The following is a 6,000-nucleotide window of genomic DNA, read 5'->3' as shown; positions in this document are numbered from 1 at the left end:
GTATTCCCATTTATCTCGTACCCTTGGAATGTACATATGTTTGAAGATGGTAACCTGGCCAACAAGTACAGCTGCTCTACAACAGTGGTGTCCGCTTCGATGGAAAAGATGAGATGTCTTTGCAACCAACTGCCGAAGGTATTCATGTGTTGACGTGTAATCAAGGACTCGGGCTGGCCTGGGTTTATTTCTCGTAAAACATTCTTGTGTTTCTCGATGTACGGAGCCACCAAGCTGGAATTGTATAGAACTGTGTAGTGTGCTTGATTGAAAGAAATCTTGTCCCTGCACACCGTTGCTTTCCTTCCTAGTGTGCCTTTTCCAGTCAGCCTCCCCTCATACCGAGATTCAGGAACACCAATCGGCTTAAGGTCGTGAAGAAAGTCAACACAAAACTCAATGACCTCCTCGGTTCGTAGCCCTTTGAGATACTTCCTTCCGGCCTAGCTCGGTTATGAACATATTTCTTTAATACTCCCATGAACCTCTCGAAGGGGAACATATTGTGTAGAAATACAGGACCGATAATTCTAATCTCTTCAACTAGGTGAACGAGGAGGTGCGTCATAATATTGAAGAAGGATGGTGGGAACAACAACTCGAAGCTGACAAGACATTCGACCACATCTTCCTGTAATCCTGACAAAGTTTCTGGATCCATTACCTTCTGAGAAATTGTGTTGAGGAATGCACATATCTTCACAATGGCTAGTCGAACATTTTCTGGTAGAAGTCCCCTCAATGCAACCGGAAGCAATTGTGTCATAAGCACGTGGCAGTCATGGGACTTTAGGTTCTGGAATTTTTTCTCCTTCATATTTACTATTCCCTTTATATTCGACGAGAAACCAGACGGAACCTTGATACTGAATAGGGCTTCAAAAAAGATCTCCTTCTCTTGTTTGGTAAGAGCGTAGCTGCCAGGCCCTTCAAACTTCCCTGGATGATTGCCGTTTCGTCCTTTATGTTGTTTCTGATCCTCCCGTGCTTCTGGTGTATCTTTTGTCTTCCCATACACGCCCAGAAAACCTAGAATATTCACACAAAGATTCTTGGTCAGGTGCATCACGTCGATTGCAGAGCGGACTTCCAGGACTTTCCAATATTCTAGCTCCCAAAAAATAGATTTCTTCTTCCACATGGGCGCGTGTCCGTCAACGTCTTTCGGAACAGGTGTCGCCTGGACCCTTTCCAAAGATAACATTTAAATCCTTGACCATGTCAAATATATCACCACCACTACGGGGGACAGGTTTCGGACGGTTGTCTGCCTCGCCATCGAAATGCTTGCCTTTTTTCCTTAAGGGATGCTTGCGCGGAAGGAAACGGCGATTGTACGGGTAAACAACTTTTTTGCTTTTTCCCAAATATTTACCTTCAGTCTCATCTAAACAGTGTGTGCATGCGTTGTATCCTTTGTTCGTCTGTCCTGAAATGTTACTAAGAGCAGGCCAATCATTGATGGTTACGAATTGCAACGCTCGTAGGTCAAATTCTTGCTCGGTGTGCTCATCCCACACACATACACCTGGTTTGGCCCACAACTCCAAAAGTTCATCAACTAATGGCCTTAGGTACACATCAATGTCGTTGCCGGGTTGCTTTGGGCCTTGGATAAGCACTGGCATCATAATGAACTTCCGCTTCATGCACAACCAAGGAGGAAGGTTGTAGATACATAAAGTCACGGGCCAGGTCTTTGTGTTGCAGCTCTGCTCCCCAAAAGGATTCATGCCATCTGTACTTAGACCAAAGTATAAGTTCCTTGCCTCACCTGCAAAATCCAGGAACTCTCTCCCGATGTTCCTCCACTGCCGACCATCAGCGGGGTGCCTCAACATCGCGTCTTTCTTACGTTCTTCCATGTGCCATCGCAACAACTTGGCATGCTCTTTGTTTCTGAACAAATGTTTCAACCGTGGTATTATTGGAGCATACCACATCACCTTCGCAGGAACCCTCTTCCTGGGTGGCTCGCCCTCAACATCACCAGGGTCATCTTTTCTGATCTTATACCGCAATGCACCACATATCGGACATTTATTCAAATTCTCGTACTTCTCACCGCGGTAGAGGATACGAGTCATTAATGCATGCATGTATCTTCCGCACATCTAATCCTAGAGGGCAGACAAGCTTCTTTGCTTCATATGTACTGACGGGCAATTCATTATTTCTTGGAAACAGCTTCTTTAATATTATCATCAATTTCTCAAATCCCGAGTCAGTCACACCGACCTCTGCCTTCCATTTCAGCAATTCCAATATGCTACCCAGCTTTCTCTGCCCATCTTCACAACCTGGGTACAACAATTTGTGGTGGTCCTCTAACATCTTGTCGAACTGCAACCTCTCCTTATCCGTGCCACAGTCTCTTCTTGCATCAGAAATGGCCCGACGAAGATCATCATCAAGATGATCATCTGATGCCTGTTCTTCACCTCCTTCTTCTTCATTGTCGTCCATTGCGGTATCATCGCATTCAGAGAACATAGATCGGTATTGGTCATCATTATCTTCTTCTTCATCGCCGTCTTCCATCATAACCCCTTCTTCTCCGTGCTTGGTCCAAACATTATAGCTGGACATGAATCCAAACCGAAGCAGGTGGCTCTTAATGTCTCTTGAGCAAGAGTAATCCTTCTCGTTCTTACATTTTAGACATGGACAGCACATAAAACCTTGCTTCGACTTGTTGGCCTCGGCCACAAGCAGGAAAGAATTCACGCCCTCTCTGAAAGCGGGAGCACATCGGTTACCGTACATCCATGGATGACTCATCTGCATCATAAGTACAATTATATATGTATCAGATGCAATCACCTTGCTAAAATTAGTATTGTACGGACTATGCATATATATAGTCGAGAAAATAGTTGCTAACCTTTTAGGATCAAAAAGAGGAGAAATCTTATCAAATAAAATCAAGTGGCATCCCTCTCACAAGCATTCCATCAAACACCTCTTGTGCACATGTAGAAAAAATGAGCTAGCATACACCTCCACCTTCACCACCAAGGAAAAAATGAGGTGGGGGGGGGCTGGCTGCGTGTCTATATATAGGCATGGCCTTTTGTCGCGGGCCGTATTACGACCCGCGACAAAAGGGGTGCCGACCCCTTTTGTCGCGGGTCGTAATACGGCCCGCGACAAAAGGCCGCGACAAAAGCCTCTGCCGGCTTCGGAGCGACGTGGCCACCCCATTTGTCGCGGGTGCAGGCGCGCCCACGACAAATGGCTCCCACGGAAGCCCTATTTTCCACTAGTGTACGCCTCTGATCTGCAGGATGCAGCTAGCCTCGCAACATCATCATCTGCAGGAAAGTTTGGACCCGTTGTGCTCACATCTTACAGTTGGATGCCTTTCCACAAAGGCACAACTGGTATATACTTGGAGAGACTGCTAACCGTGACATGGAACACCGCACCAAGTTTCTTCGCGAAAAGATTCCCATGAGATGATAAGATACCCATCAAGCGGGAACCTGTCGCATGTCCATTTGTTGCCCAGCATGGATGCATGCGTGCTTGTTTTATTTTATTTTTTGGCGAGAAAGATCCAAATCTATTTCATGAGTTCACAAAAAGTACAAAGCACCCCAATCATAATAGAAATTACATCGAGATTCTTGGACCACCTAACAACCACTATTGTTACCAGAGCGAGCCGCCGACGCGCCGTTGTCGCCGCTCCCTTACCGGAGCCAGCCTGACGATGTTGATGACAGTTGGGAAGTCTTTATGCACGTGCACCTAAGGACCAGCGCCCTAGAGCCAAAGTCGCCGCCATTGAACCCTTGAATTGATCCAAAGCTTCTAAAACCAAAGCTCTAACACACGTAGACTGGACGAGATCCACCACTCAATGAAAGCGGCGACCAGGCGAATCACCGCCCTCGTCAACGCCACGGGCGAGATTGCCGCCGACGAGATGGACGAGGAGGCAGGAATACCATATTCTTGTAGTGCACAACGCCACCATAGCCACCATGGAGACGATACCAGTTGACCAAACTCTAACTTTAGGGACCTATAGCGCCAAGCGCAGGTCTGAGGTCCCCACCCCCTCCCACCGCCGGAGCGGCTACCAGAGGAGGCGGTCACCCGTCGATTCCCGGTCGTAGACGGCGAAGATGATGCAGATGGGTGGCGGCGGCTGCTAGGGTTTCCACCCTAGCCGCAGCCTCTCTTTTCTTTCACAGCTTCAATATAGTTATTGCATGCGTACTTGTTTTAAGCAAACACCCCAAGCCCTGGAAGTATTTGATCATGCCCTGGATCGAAATTCAACTTCAAGCTAACGGTGCGCTATCTTGTTATTGTTGTCACGGAATATGAGGCCTTGTGTTAGGACACCACGAAAATGAGAATATTCTGTGGCTTTGTCTATTTCTCGAGTGAGATTTCTCTCAAGTGTAGACGCCTCGTATAGTGCAATGGCAGTTAAACAGATACGCAACTCACTACTGGTGCACTTTTCTGGGAGAAAAAGATAGTTGCACTTTTTTTGCACTATGGTTGTAAAAATTTTATGCGACTGGCAAAAAAATGAATTCTAATTAAGCCAACTGAGACGTAGCAAAACTGATATTCTATTGATGATATCTAAAAGTATTTATATTTAAATCAATACCATATATATTTATAGTAGAAAATAGTACATCGTAGAGATACACGATCTGTCTCGAGCGATTACAAAATAAAGTCTAAAAGAAAGGGGAGTGGATTTTGTACACCCACGTATGGGTGTGGGTATTTCCGTCACCGTCCATTGTGCTTAAAGATTCGGATAAAAAGAGGAGAGAGAAAAGAATCTTTCCATCTACAATGGTGGGCATGAATCTCGAGGAATAAACGGACGGTGACGGAAACACCCACACCCATGCGCGTGGGTGTACAAAAGTATTTCCGAAAAAGAAACGATCAAATTTTTAAGGTCTTCAAACTCCTTCTTACATAACACAATATTGTACTTTTCTGAAATCAGCCAAACGTTGATACAAAACAATAAACATGTAAGTACCAACAAATGTTGTTTTGCAAAAAAAAAAAATCCGATTGCTCAAATTTCTAGAGATTCCCCAGGGGTGAAACCTTTGTTTTATCTTTGAAATAATCTATGCCATCCATCCATATATGATATATAATCCGTACTCTTTAAATTCTAGTTATCTTAATTTCTTTGTGAAGCAACTTTTAAATTTTTTCCACGATCATTTTGATATATTATATGGGTTTTTTTTCGATGTCGTATGCAACTAGAAATGCCGTTTTACCTTTTTCCAAATCTTTTTTGCATAAAAAGTTGAAATTCAAATTTGCTAATTTTCCCTAATAGTAGGTTGCCTAACATACATGAATCTCAAAACATTTTATTTTTTGAATTTTCTATCATTTTCTTTTGTATTTTAGGAAGCAAAAAAGGCGGTCCACGGGGGACGGGGGGGGGGGGGGGGGGGTGAAGGTGCGTGGGAAGCCAAAAAAACCTCGAAAGTCTTTAGTCCCGGTTCGTAATACCAACCGGGACTAAAGGCTTTTGCTCCGGAGGCAGCCTGCCGCCACCCCTTTAGTCCCGGTTTGTAATACAAACCGGGACCAAAGGTCCCAAACGAACCGGGACTAGAGGGTGGCGTCGCCCCGCGCCGAACGAACCGGGACCAATGCACCCCGTTAGTCGCAGTTCGTTATTTAACCGGGACTAAAGCTCCTAGGGGATTTGGAGCAAAGGCATGTTTTTTACTAGTGTGCTAACCGTGACATGGAACAGCGCACCATGTTTCTTCGCGAAAAGATTCCCATGAGATGATAATTTGTTGCCCAGCATGGATGCATGCGTGCTTGTTTTATTTTATTTTTTGCGAGAAAGATCCAAATCTATTTCATGAGTTCACAAAAAGTACAAAGCACCCCAAACATAATAGAAATTACATCGAGATTATTGGACCACCTAACAACCACTATTGTTACCAGAGCGAGCCGCCGACGCGCCGTTATCGCCGC

The sequence above is a fragment of the Lolium perenne genome, chromosome 3 (genome assembly GCF_019359855.2).
Source record: "Lolium perenne isolate Kyuss_39 chromosome 3, Kyuss_2.0, whole genome shotgun sequence".
Lineage (NCBI taxonomy): Eukaryota > Viridiplantae > Streptophyta > Magnoliopsida > Poales > Poaceae > Lolium > Lolium perenne.
The sequence above is the reverse complement of the archived record's forward strand: the minus strand, read 5'-3'. Positions refer to the sequence as shown.